The 14538-nt window shown below is 46.9% G+C and overlaps 1 long non-coding RNA gene across 1 annotated transcript; it reads left to right on the top strand.

Moving 5' to 3' along the window:
- Positions 1 to 467: 467 nt before the first annotated feature.
- Positions 468 to 11754, top strand: LOC133095824 (uncharacterized). The gene is made up of 3 exons (XR_009701691.1): positions 468 to 686; positions 3538 to 3745; positions 11721 to 11754. It is a non-coding gene; the product is annotated as an uncharacterized LOC133095824 (long non-coding RNA).
- Positions 11755 to 14538: the final 2784 nt, after the last annotated feature.

Here is a 14538-nt window from a genome sequence, read left to right as displayed (position 1 = left end):
GGACCTCAAGGAGCAGGAACCCCACGCTGACGTCTGGGTTTCAGTAGAGAAATCGCCTCTGCTTTAGCGACTTTGTTGACATGGCACGTATTTGTGTTGGGATAGTTGGGGTACTGCCCATCTGCAAGCGTACCCCACTTCTCTCCCATGGAGTCAGAGCCTGTCTGGACTCGGAAGGAGCCTGAAAATTTTCTGGACCCTCAACTTTACAGAATGGGGAGATGGGCCCAGGGAGGAAGTGTGCACATTCTCAGGGTCACACAGTGGGCTATGGCAGAGCTAGGTGGCTCCTTTTGTCAAGTGGGTCTCAAACCCAGAGTGAGGAAGAGGCTGGAGTGGCAGGGCCAGGAGAGACACACTGGGGGCAGGGAGGCGACAGGGCCTGGCTGGTGATGGGAGTGGGGGAACTGGCCAGCCACTGCCAGGGTTTCCCGCAGGCTCTGCCCGGAGGTGCCCGGGGGAGCTGGGCAGGAATGAAGAGACCAGCTCTGGATGTTGCCTGGAGGGAGAAGGGCAGAGAGAAGGCACCCATCGCACACCCACAGTCCCTAGCCCCGGCTCTACCGCCCCACGCGTCAGCAGAGGATGATGTTCTTCCGTGGGGAGGTGGGTCGCAGCCGGCAGAGTCCCCTCCACCACCACCCCTCGGACCCCACGTCGGGGAAGCCCAAATGCCGAGCTCCTGGGTGAGTCCTCACCGTCTGCTCAGAGCCCCTGTCCACCAGCCTATTCTAGGCTTGGAACCTTTGGTTCTGGTGGGGCAGCACCCACCTGGAGGTGTCTCTGGTCCCCACAGTAAAGGGAGAGTAAATGGAGAGGGAAAGAGTGTGGTCCTCCTGGGCCAGCACCTCATGGGTCAGGCCCCACCAAGGCCATGGCGGCTGAGGCTCCAGGGCTGCCAGCACCCACCAAACACCTTCTGAGAGGCAAACACCAGAGCCCAGCCTCAGTGAGTCGCGGGGAAGGGTGCAGAGGGTGGGCGGGGGCGTCCTTGGAGGGCTGGCATGGGCATGGATGAGACGCTTACAGAGCCTGTCCAAGTCCTAGGGAGCTGTGAGGATGGAATGACCCATTCTCTCTCCCTTCTACCCAAATGGTAGCTCACAAGGGCATGAAAAGAGGACTTTGGTCTCCCTTCCTGCAGCCAGAGAATCTTAGAATAAGGAAATCTTAGAATTTTTGAATCATAGAATCCTAGAAATACTTGATATTGGGATTCTAGAAATAACTGAAGCATAAGATTTTAAAACACATTTTAATGCACCTTGCTCTTTTATTTACCATCGTATCTTGGAGAATGAGAAAATATGTTAAAAAAAATACTAGTAGTTTTCTTTGGGGTCTTGACTCTATTTTTTACTTCTCCCAATTTTCTCTATTTTCCAAACATTTGCAATGAGCATGGATTTTTTTTTTTTATAATGAAAAATAACAACATTTAAAGATAGCACAGTGCCTCTCATTACCAGAGGTGGTAGGCTCTTATAACTGAGTGGAGGCTAATAATGTCCTGTTGGCTGGGTCAGTCCTTTTTTTTTTTCCTCACATGCAAAAATATTGAAAAATAAGATTTTTGTGTGTGTCTTTATTTTTAAATTGGAGTATAGTTGTTTTACAAGGTTGTGTTAAAACATAAGATTTTAAAATTAGTTGCTAAAATATAAAAATCTTACACTTGCAGAATCTTAGGAAAAAAGACACCAACCTGCCCAGAGAGGTGAAGCAGCTTAGAACTTTTGGCCAAGGGCTCTCGGAGGACTTCAAAATCACCCGGTCCAGCCCCTCCGTTTATATCTGAGGACTCTAGCGAGAGGGCAGGGACTTGTGTGAGGTCACCTTCTTCTGTGGCTCCCATCTCTTCCAAGGGTGGCAGTGCATCTCCTGGCTAGCAGGCAGGCCGGGGGCCGCGTGATGTTGCCGGCCACTCCTGACCCTTGCCCCAGTGCTGTCTCAGACTGGAGCTGCACCTGAGGGAGACGGGCCAGATCCAAGGTCTGGGAGCCTCCAGCCTTGTCTCCATACAGTGTGTCCGTCCACCTGGCCAGGGGGAGGGGGCAGAGGAGCCCTTGAGCACAGAAGGTCACAGGAAGTGCCTGGTGTAGAGGAGAAACTAAAACACTGTGTTTTGAGTGAATGAATGAATGAGTGTTTGTGATGGTCTTAGTGATTAAGAACCTGGAGTAGGACAGACCTGGGACCTGAGTCTTGGCTGTGCCACTTAAGCACCATGTGGCTAGGTGACGAACCTCCGAGAGACGATACCCGTGCCCGTATCACAGGTCGGTGAGGACTAAGTGAGATCCTGCCCTTATACACAGCAAGTGCTTGCTGAGTGCTAGCTTCATCGTCATTATCGTGAATATTAGTAACAACAGCAAGCGGCCTTAGGACTAGCACCAAGGGCCAGGCCTCTTTCCATTGCAATGGTGGAAACATCCCTCACTCCTTTTAGCTTGGAAAGGTCGCACAGGAATGATGGAGAGCAGGGTCCGGGTGTCAGGCCGCCTGTCTCTATCCTGGAGGCGGTTCTCAGGGCCCGTGCAACTTCACGGCTGTGTCCACGCCTGCCCCACGCTTGGCAGAGCCCTGATGGGGTGACCAGATGCTCAGAGTCTGTCAACCCCCACTCGCTCTCAGAGCCCTGTCGTGGTCTGCCAAGCTTTCTCTGGCCATGGCCACCTTCCTGCAAGGGGCCACCACAGCTGTCACCTTAGGAAGCCTCCTGGAGCTCCGAGTCTCCTTGCCCTTGGAGCAGTAGGGACAGGTCTGTGTTGGGGCGGGAAACGTTTTCCTCAACACTCTTAGGGTCCCTGTCTGGGTCTGAAAATTAAACCGATAAAGACAGATTTATAGGAGAAAAGCACGCAGATTTGTTTGATAGAAGTTTTATGTGTCATGGGAGCCTTCATAGGAATATGAAGACCTGAAGAAACAGGCCTTAGTGTTTCTCTGCCGGGGGTGATGATGGGTGGGTAGTCGTGCGAGGGTGGCGGGTTCAGGACTGTGAGGTGAGTGTAGGAAACTGGGGACACGTAGTAAGGCCTGTGTGTTAGGATTCTTCTCGCTGACCCTTTGTCTTCAGAGATGGAGGCTCCTTTCCTCTGCGTATAAGGGCACCTCTCCCTTGAGGGTTTATGACCTGCTTTAGAGGAGAAGGATGGGGGAAGGGCAGAGTGACCTTCCTGCTTCTGTTGTTTCCTCAGACTCCTTCAGATTAAACTATTCAATATGCCAAGGTGCCATATTTGGGGGCAGCGTTTCTTAAACTCCATCATCTACATAGATTACCCTCACTCTCTTGCCTTTGTGGCCTGGGAGGTCCTCACTATGACTGTCCTCTGTGCCCAGATGGCCTCCCTGGGGCTCCAGCCTATGACTTCAGTTGGGACTCAGCTATTGGCCCTGGGGCTCTTGGGGAGAGGGGGAGGGAGATGGGAGGGAGAGGGGGAGGGAGAAGGAAGGGGAGGGAGAGGAGGAGGGAGAGGGAGAAGGCTAGATCTCAAGGAGGGCAGGAAACTCAGCTTCCCAATCTTCTAGGGGAGCAGCCAGAGCCTTGTCATATTCCCGGAAACAGCCAGCCTCCGTGGGGCAGCCTGGCCTCTGGTCCCTTTCTTGGTGGAAACCACCTCCTGGTGGACCTCCAGGCCGTCCACCTGAGATGACCAAGCAGGCAGAGGAAGAGGGGAAGACACAGAGCCTCTTGACCTGGAACTCCGAGGAACACCTGCTCCCTGCATCACTTCAGGTGCCTGAGGGCTTGGGGGAAGGGGGAGGTGTGAGTGGAGGTGGAGGTTTAGGGAGTGGGATCACTGCTGGGGAGGAACCCAGCTTCCACTGAGGAGAAATCCCCAAAGCCTGCACCCCAGATCTTTTTCTCCTTGAAAAAATTGCACAAGGCATATAGGCTCATTATTGAAAAAAATCTATAAACCTGCTGAGAAAAAAATCTATAAACCTGCTGAGAAAAAAAAAATTCGTGTTTCTACTTAGCAGACATATTCAGATATGTGCATTCATGAAGTGCATGTGTAAGGGAGGGTGTTTGTACCCACACACACACACAGGATGTTACTATGTGTGCCATCAGTAACTTCTCCCCTCCCTACTGCCCCTGCAACAAGAATGACATCTTTCCATCCTGAAATATGTCAAGCTACATCTCTACTTTTAATGACACATAGTACCCCATTGTATGGCAAATGATCATTTATTTAACCAAGTCCCCTAGTACCATAAATTTAGGTTGTTTCTAAATTTTGTTATTGTAAACAGTGATACAAGGTTGATCTTTTCATGTTTACCTCATTTTTCTCAGAAGACATTTCCAGAAGTTAACTGGAGTGAAAAGTGTACCAAAACCACATCTTGAAGGCACTTGATATATATTTTCAATGCCTTCCAGAAAGGTTGTTTACATTTTAGTCTCTCCAGTGGTGTAAAAGCACCATAGCCCAAATATTAAAAATTTTGGTTTTCATCATCTTCTCTCAAAAAACTTACAGAAGAAGTCTTGGGCATCCAAACATGATATTATCAGAACTCTTTGAATTTGCTGTCTGCATGGTGAGAATTGACATTCATAATGTTGTCCCCAAAAGCATAGGACATTCGAAGAGCCTTCTAAATCACTGTCTCAGGGACTTCCCTGGTGGCACAGTGGTTAAGAATCCACCTGCCAATTCAGGGGACACGGGTTTGATCCCTGGTCTGGGAAGATCCCACATGCTGCAGAGCAACTAAGCCCGTGCACCACAACTACTGAGCCCGTGTGCCACAACTACTGAAGCCCGTGCGCCCAGAGCCTGTGCTCCTCAACAAGAGAAGCCACTGCAGTGAGAAGCCCGCGCACCGCAACGAAGAGTAGCCCATGTTCGCCGCAACTAGAGAAAGCCCGCGCGCAGCAACAAAGACAACGCAGCCAAAAAATAATAATAATAATAATAAAATACTTCTTAAAAAGAATCACCATCTCAGCTGATCCTCTTGCCAAGTGGTCAGCAAGATGTAGGAGGCAGAATACTGGTCTGGGGGGTAGGAAACCCAGATTCTAGTTCAGCTGTCTTCGTGTCTGACAATTAGTGCATCACTTTACCCATCACGTAGAAGACAGGAAAAGCCATCTCTGGACTGAGCCTTCCACGGGGCAGTTATGAAGATTGGGACAGTGGCCATGAGATCCCTTGTGTTAGCCTGTCCCTTGTATAAAGAGTTATCAAGAAAGTAGGTGTGGTATTAGTAATGTGGCTTTCATTCTAGATTAATTTCTGGAAATGAGTGCTTGAGTGTAGGGAAATACATTGCTAACATTTATTGAACACATACTATATACCAGGCACTGTGACATGCCACCTAATATCTCACTAAATCTTTACAGCAACCCTATGAAGTTGGTGCTATTATCATTCCCATTTCACAGATGAAGAAACTGAGACTCATAGAGGTTGAGTCACTTGCCTAAAGTCACACAGCTAGCAAAGGGTACAGACAATCTCTATATAGGCAGTTGAGGGGAGATCGTGCAATTGACAAAACACACACCTGTAATTCTGTATGCAGGACAGCCTCAGTTATCCAGTAAGTGACAGTCTTTGCAAAAAGAAAAGGGCTGGGGCTCCTAGTATTGAAATCCACTTACTGATTAATCTAATGCTCTAGCTGGGAACAGTTCTCATATGAATCAGAAGCCAAGACTCAGAGTCACGAGCTAACTGCAGAAGGTCACGCAATGAGCAGTTGAGCTGGCTCTAAAGCCACCAAGCCTATCCTTCCACCCAGTGAGTAACTGCGGAGCTGGAATGTGGTCAGGACACAATAGGGGGGTCAGTCAACACCTATTGCAGTGAATGGAATTGGAGTCCCTCTGAGAATTTTCTTAATTTAGAATGCAGTAGAATACACTTCACTCAGAACTTTCCCTGATCCGTGACTATGGACAAAACCTTCCCCGGGACTTCCCTGGTGGCGTAGTGGTTAAGAATCTGCCTGCTAACGCAGGGGACACGGGTTCGAGCCGTGGTCTGGGAAGATCCCACATGCCACGGAGCAACTAAGCCCGTGCGCCACAACTACTGAGTCTGCGCTCTAGAGCCTGCGAGCCACAACTACTGAGCCCGCGTGCCACAACTACTGAAGCCCACGCGTGTAGAGCCTGTGCTCCGCAACAAGAGAAGCCACCGCAATGAGAAGCCCCCACACCGCAACGAAGAGTAGCTCCCGCTCGCCGCAACTAGAGAAAGCCCGCACAGCAATGAAGACCCAACGCAGCCAAAAATAAACAAATAAATAAATTTTTAAAAAAAAGAAAAAACCTTGCCCTCTCTAGGGCTCAGTGACTTAATGAAATGCTCCTTGGGCAATTGTTGCAGCCAAGAGCTTGTCGCATTGTCTCAGGGCCTTGAGGCCACTGTTACGTGGATACAGCGAGTAAGGGGATGGGGAGCTAGAGAGCTGAGGGGCGGACCTGAGCAAGCTAGAGCAGCCGTAAAGGGACAGTGTGTGTGTCCAGGGTAGGGCTCTCAGACACGAGGCAAGTCTTGTAAATGAGGGTGTGGACTATGGTGAATGAGGGCTCATGCCAGTGGATCAAGGACCCTGGGTTTCCACAGCTTCTGGTGTTTCAAGAGGAGCCCTAGATCCTGAGTTTTAAATCTGGTCTGCTGAGCTGGGCAGAGGTGGGCTGGGCTGGACCCTCCCACAGGAGCATCTTGTCTTGGAGCCTTCCTCTCCTCCCCATCTGCCTCGCTCCCCTAGTCCAGGGTGTGCAGCTCCAGGTCCAGTGACCTTACAGGGTGGAGGGCCCTCACTTTGCCTAGGCTAGACAGGTCTGGAGGGGACACGGCTAGCTGCTCTAGAAAGAGAGGCCTAGGAGCCAGGAGACCTGGTTTGGGGCGTGACTGAGGGGAGTGATAGTGATTTTTATTACTGGGAACCCCACTTATTTCTATCATTTGAACTTAGATCAGACTGTCCAAGTAGGAAGAAGGGGCCTTAGTGAGCTGAGGGGTGAACGGAGGCCCGAAGAGAGGAGGGACTGTGTGGGGACAGATGGCTCGTCGAGGGCAGGATCAAGTGCCACCAAGGTTGCTCCCTGGCTCCATGGAGAGGCCCTGGCATGTGCACACTGGTCGTGGGCCCTTCACCCAAATGCTGTCCCTGGTTGGGGCTGGACGACTGTGCACCTTCCTGTGTGGGTAGCCAGGTTTGGAACCCACCCCTATCCTAGAGGTGGTGAACAGATCTGGGAGAGCCACTAATAGGTACTATTTTTCTCCTTTCCCGCTGGCAGGAAGAAGGAACCTAATCAGTCACTACGCTGGGTTAATTATTGCTGGCGGCAAACAAAAGCTGAGCTGAATGGGAAAAACAGCGGGGCGACACTAATCTAATACCCACTCTTACACTCCAAGCAGCCACAGACCCAAAGGACAAGCCTGTGGTCGGACAAAATCAAACTTATTGACCTTGGTCAGTGAGGGAGCGTGGAATGCCTCTGGACTAAAGAGAGCCAGCAGGGAGTGTCTCTTCTAAGGGTTGGGTTCCCCCTGAAGGGTTCTGGAAGAGTCCCAGGGAAGCAGGGGTCAGTCCTGGATTGGTGACTGTTTCTGAGGCAGGATGAGGAGACGTGGCGATTAACCAGGGGCTGGGTGCTGTCATGGGGCAAGGGCAGCTTAGCAATTGGGTATCCCCAGTAATAAAGGAAAATAGCAACAGAGCTCTGGGGGTCTCATCGGCAAGAAAGCAACAGTCACGCAGAGTGGGGGTGATTATGGCATTTTTCAGCTGTGGCATGACCTAGGGAAAAGCTGCATTTTCTGTTAACTTTGCATCTGGCTTTGTCTGTGTCTGTCCCCGCCTGATGACGGCAGGGCTGCTTTTGGTTTTTTCAGTCCGAGTTGATCCTCACGCCTTTAATCTTGTCCAGGTTTTTATTCCTTCACAGCCAAGTCAGCAAAAATTGAAACACAATTACTATTATGGCATCTCTGTTGCTATTTTTATTTCCTTTTGCATACTGAAATGGCCCAAAGGAAATAAAAATTGCAAGGAATGGGTTACTCACATAGAAAACTTGGGAAGGGTCTCAACCAAAACCACATGCTTCATGAAGATTCACGTTAGGGAGGCAACAATTTAGGCCAGACTGAATGAAGGCTCCAGGAATGGACACAGGATTTGATCCTTAAAAGTAGTACAATGAGAGAAGTTGGGCAAAGAAAAATCTAAAACGTCATGGGTACCCCCCGGTTTGGTGGAAAGGGCCTGTGGATTTGGAAGTTCCTACATGGGCACTGTAACAGCTGGTACTTGTCTCCCATTAGGGATAAAGAGCATCTCAGGTGGAGACAGACTGCTAGCATGAACTTTTACCCTCTCCCAGCTGCTGGGAAGAAAGTATGCAAGCGCTGATTACCCTATGTTAATAATCTCTGATGGCAAACAAAGGCTTAGCAGAATGGAATTAACAAAGTGCTGGTCTATACCAAAAGCAAAAATAACTGAGACCCTCAAACCAGAGTGTCTGGTGGGCTTTCCTTTCAGGGCGTCCCCTGTAGAACTAGGAAAGTTCCAGACAGGATGGAGAATCCTCATATACAAAACAGGAGTTTTGTTTTTAAAATCAAAATTACATCTGAATAGACATTTCTTCAAAGCAGATACACAAATAGCCAATGAGCACATGAAAAGATGCTCAACTTCACGAGCCATCAGGGAAATGCAGATGAAAAGCACAATGAGATACCACTTCACACCCACTAGGATGGCGATCAAAAAGACAATAACAAGTATTGACAGGATGTGGAGAAATTCAAATCCTTATACACTGCTGGTAGGAATGTAAAATGCTGCAGTTGCTTTGGAAAACGGCCTGGCCATTCCTCAAAAAGTTTAACACAGAGTTATCATAGGACCCAGCAATTCTACTCCTAGGTAGAGACCCCAAATAATTGAAAACATATGTACACAAAAAGCTTGTCCATGAATGTTCATAGCAGTGCTATTCACAATTGCCAAAAGATAGAAACAACCCAAATGTCCATCAACTGATGAATGGATAAACAAAATGTGGTATATCCATACAATGGAATGTTATTCAGTCATAAAGGAATGAAGTACTGACGCATGCTACAACATGGATGATCCTTGAAAATGTTATGCTAAGTGAAAGAAGCCAGTCACAAAAACACATATTAAATGAATCCATTTATACAAAAAGGCCAGAATAGGCAAATCCATGGAGAGAGAAAATAGTTTAGTGGCCGCATAGGGAAGGGGGAGCTTTGAGGGAAATAGAGTGACTGCCAATGTGTACTGGAGGTCCTTTTTGGAGTAACGAAAATGTTCTGGAATTGATTGTGTTGCACAACTCTGTGAATACTAAACACTATTGAATTGTACACTTGAAATAGGTGGACTTCACAGTGTGTGAATTAGATCTCAGTGAAGCTGTTACATTAAAAAAAAAAAAGAGTGGGAGAAACTGGATATAGGCTATATAGATACTCTCTTTTTTCACAATTTTTCTGTAAACCTAACACAGTTTTAAAGTTAAAAGTTTATTTTTTAAAAGTTGCAGATGAAGAGAACAGAGACGCAGTTGGTTTGCTGGCTTCCCAGGACCCAGTTTTCTCCAACCCCTCTGTCCCAGGCAGCTGAAGAGGCAAACAGGAAGAATATAAACCAATGACAGTCAGACCTCAAGCTAGTGTTCAGAGAGGAGGGTGCACACAGGGCCCAGGTAAACAAAGAGGAGAATCAAGAAGTCACCATTTGTGCAAATAAGGGGCTTGGAAAGAAGTGCTCCAGATCCAACGTAAGCGAAACCAAAAGAAACTGACATGGTACCTATGCAACAACTCTACAGGAAAAAAGGAAGGAGTGGGACAGAGGAAGGAGAACATGCAAAAGAAAGATGACGTGCACATTTCTGGAAGAAGATACACCCAGGAACAGAAGAAAATATTAGATAAGAACTGTTTTGCATTCTCAAGAAATTAAAGACAACTTGAACTCTGAAACAAGAGATTGAAGTTCAGACAAGGCAATAGAATGAGTTGAAAAGAACTACGAAAAGAAACAAGGACAAAAATAATACCACTGCAGAGTTAATGAATGTAGTAGAATAATATCAAGGGTATAGCTGACATGATAGAAACACAACACAGTGAAATGGAAGACAGATTTGAGAAAAAAAAATCACACAGCATGCAGAAGAAATTAAGCCAATGTGCAGTAGAGATAAACTCTAAGACCACCCTGTTAACCTGTGAGAAGGATGTACTTGTCAGCTGTTTGACCTTGGATGAATCACTTAACCTCTCTTCTGAATTCTCATCTATAAAATTGTGCTAATATCTACCACATGGAGTTATTATGGGGAGTTAGAATGGGGTTAAGAGAATGGGCTCTGCCCATTCAAGCTGCAAGATTTGAATCCTGAATCGGTTTCCTATTGCTTATACGACCTTGAGCAAGTTACTTCTTTTTTTCCAGCTCCTTATCTGTAAAATTGTCATTAACAATAGAATCTACCTCATTAGGTTCCAGCGTGGATTAAACACGTAAGAGTTGAAGGATACTTCTTGACCTAACTTTACGAATATGTGAATATTTCAGTTTATATATATTTGATATGTAAACAAAGTCAACTCATGCTCAATGGTGGAAAATGGAAGGCATTCCCATTAAATAATATTAAAATGCCCACTATCATAGTTATTAATTAACTTTATTCTCTGGAAGTATTAGCTAATGCAATCAGACCAAAAAAAAATTTTTTTAAAGGTATAAATATTTGAAAGGACGCGTGGTTTGAGACATAAAAGAGTTCTGACAAGGGCAAAATTAGAAAGCCAGAGGAAGAAGGAAAGACCTGATCTTTGTGGCTCTGGAGACAGAACTAAGGTTTGAGCAGTCAGGAAAGGTGGTGGGATCTCTGTTACCGTCCTTGTCCAACCTGAAGTTGGACGCCATGTCATGGGTGCTACATTGAGGGTTTGCCATGGGCTGGGAAGGGGGCTTGAGAGCTTCTGAGGGACGTCCCAACAGTGGGCTCCTAAGGCTCCAAAAGGGAGGGTACAACCTTTCCCTGTTTTGCTGAAAATGGGTCTCCAGCCTATTCTCATCTCACCCATCAAGTGGAGGGCGGTCAGTGGGGTGATTGTTGGGCCAGCAAACTGGGCATGGAGAAGCTGACCCCCACGTGTGTCCTTTAGCCAAGGGTCCCAAGCGTGGTTCTCTCATCTTCAAACTGCTATATGTTCTAGTCAACGTTTCCCAAGGTGTGGAAAGTGTACTCTGGTGGTACAAGTTGAACTTAGGGGGCACACGGAGGAACATTATCATTTTAAACATTTCTATTTCTATTTATTTTTGTGTGTGTGAGAAACTTTTATAAATAACACCTCAAAACCATGATGCCAGGGATATTATCACTGAGGTCAAAACTACAGTTAAGTGAAAAACATTAAAAAGGTAAATTTAAAGAAATATGAAGGAATAGTACAGGTGGTGAACAGTTGTAACATATTCATGATGGGGGTATGAGAATGGTTCAAGTTTGGGAACCAAGGGCTCTTGTCAGTGGCTTTGGAGTCTGATGAGGCTGTATTCTAGTTCTGGAGCCTCTGCTTACTAGCTATGTGCCCTTAGATTACCCAGGATCCCTTTGGTCACATGTGACATAAAAATCAACTTCTTCTGTACACTCATGTTCCTAGCAGCATTATCCACAATAGCCAAAAAGCAAAACAACCCAAATGTTCATCGATGGATGAATGGATAAACAAAATGGAGTATATACATACAAGGGAATATTATTCAGCCCAAAAAAGGAAGAAAATTCTGGCACATGCTACAACATGGATGAATCTTGAGGACTCTATGGTAAGTGAAGTAAGCTAGTCACAAAATGACAAATATTGTATGATTCTACTTATATGATGTACCTAGAACAGTCAAATCCATAGAGACAGAAAGTAGAAGGGTGGTTGCCAGGGGCTGGGGGCAGGAAGGAATGGGGAGTTATGGTTTAATGGGTATAGAGTTTCAGTTCTGCAAGATGAAAAGGGTTCTATGGATGGATGGTGGTGATGGTAGCCCAACAATATGCATGTATTTAATATCACTGAACTGTATGCCTAACAATGGGTAAAATAGTAAGCTTTATGTTAAAAGTGCATAAAAATCAACAATTCGATTAAGAAATAATTTTATTGTCTCATATAATGGGGAAGGATGGGGAAAAATCAGGACCATCAGGTGTGACTGAATCCACAGCTTTGTCTCTTGGAGCAATGATGACCGATGATGGCGTCATCTCAAAAGCCAGCATTCCTTCCCAGCCAACAAAACAATCCCAAGGGTGGACTGTGGTTGGCCTGGTTTGGGCCACATGCTTATCCAATCCTTCACTGTGCCCAGGAATGGGGCACTCTGGTTGGACGGAGCTAAGTTTCAGGCCCACCTGGAAGGGGGTGGGGGCATCTGGGCAAACCCAACAATGGCTTTCACAGTGCCTAAGGAGACTGGATCCCAAGGAGGACCTAGAGCCATAGGAGAGAAGATTGGAAGGGAAAATCTGTCCTCATGCTTCAGGCAGGCAGAGAAGCAGAGGGTAGTGAGAAGAGAAATTCCAGGGCCTGAGCCAAGGAAAATTTAGAAGTGACCCAGGAGTGGTCATGGGGTCCTGACACCCAGCAGAAGTCACCTTGATGCCCAAAAGGGGGCCCAGACAGGGAGTGCTGCTAAGCAGGGCACAGAAGCTCTGCAAAGCCAAGCAGAGCTTACAGGCCACAGCCCAGTAACCAGCCCGGCCTCCAACCTGCACAGGATCTGAGGTCAAGATGGCCCTGAGGTCAAGATGGCCCTGTGCAGGTGACGAGGAAGGCAGGCCCGACACCACTTGGCTTTCCAGGAAGGCCAGTGACGACTCTGGCCAGTGCTTTGTGAGATGTCTGGAACCTTCCAATTCTCCCAGCTGGCTGTCCCCCTGGGGTTCAGCAGTGACTCCCTTAAAACATGGAGAAAGGATGCAGGCCTGTTGGAGGACTTTAAAGAGGGCCAAGGAGTCACAGCAAACCCTGCCGAACTCCATATCTAAGAGATGGAAGAAGAGGAACCAGAAGGAAGAGAGGGTGAAGTGGCTGGAAGTGAGAGAAGGGTCCACTTCTCTGGAGACAAGTGGGACTTGGGGTGATCCTGCAAGATGGCAGCTGGCAGAAAGTAAAGGGCACTGACAGAGGAGCCCACAGCCTTGAGTCTGAATCCACTGCTGATTGGCTGTGTAAATTTTGACGTTGCTTCTGCTCTGAGCCTTGGATTTTCCACCTATAAAACCTACTTTACGGGTGGCTGTGAGCATTGAATGAGGTCAGATCATCCCATGCAACCATAGGTTAGCCATCTGTGTTTTTGCAATATGGTAGTTTCCCATTCCCATTTGCATAGCACATGTTTATTTCCACAGTGTTTCTACATGCACATGATTCAACTCAGTCCCCTTATCTTTCTCCTAACAGACTGCAGAGCTGCTGAGAAAGATCTCATCTGTTCACAATCTACCCTCAAAATACACAGGTAAGAAGCCAGGCCTGAAACATCTTGTCTTTCAATGCAGTGACAATGGGTACAAAAGCCAGGCAGTGACACAAGCATTTTGCAGGGAGTTGCAAAAGGAAACACGAGATGGAGAAAGCAAAATAAATAGATTTGAAGGATGGGCTAAGAAACTTAAAAGAGGGGTACGCTCCAGGGAATAAGAAAAGTATGAGAATCTGCAGGGGCAGATATTAATCTCATGGCAATTTTTCCTGAAAAATTAGAGGAGGGGTAGAAGGATTACCTAAGGACCCAGGGCTTTTGTGCCAAGAAGTATGATATATTTTGGAAACAGATAGCTTTTAGAATTTTTCACTGTCTGGATTTCAAAAAATTATTCATAATGGAGTAGGGATATACTCTTGTAACCACAACTGCCAAGGGGCAAGGACCCTATTCCATGAACAGTCCTTCTGTTCAGCTCAGCCCCTAAATGAGGTTAGACAGGGCAAGGTGGAGCTGGAGTGTTTGAGAACAGAGGCTGGAGGAGCTGAACTGCTGCATCGATTAAAAAAGTAAATGTGCGAGGACATTCTGAGACATGCTACAACATGGATGAGCCTTGAGGACGTCATGCTAAGTGACGTAAGCCAGATACAGAAGAATAATGCGTAAGACTATATGATTCCACTAATATGGTGGACCTAGAGTTGTCAGATTCAGAGACAGAAAGTGGAATGCCAGAGACTGGGAAGAGGGGGGAATGGGAAATTATTAATGGGTTTCAGAGTTTCAGCTTTGCAAAATGAAAAGAGTTCTGGAGATGCATGGTGGTAATAGTTGCACACAATGTGAATGTAGTTAATGACACTGACGTGTACACTTCAAAGTGGTTTAAATGGTTAATTTTGTGTTATGTATATTTTACAAGAAAAAAATTGGAAAAAATAAAAATAGTGTGGGCTTTCTGGGGGCAAACTGGTGGCAGGGTTGAGGACAGGG

The sequence above is a fragment of the Eubalaena glacialis genome, chromosome 1 (genome assembly GCF_028564815.1).
Source record: "Eubalaena glacialis isolate mEubGla1 chromosome 1, mEubGla1.1.hap2.+ XY, whole genome shotgun sequence".
Lineage (NCBI taxonomy): Eukaryota > Metazoa > Chordata > Mammalia > Artiodactyla > Balaenidae > Eubalaena > Eubalaena glacialis.
The sequence above is the reverse complement of the archived record's forward strand: the minus strand, read 5'-3'. Positions and strand labels throughout refer to the sequence as shown.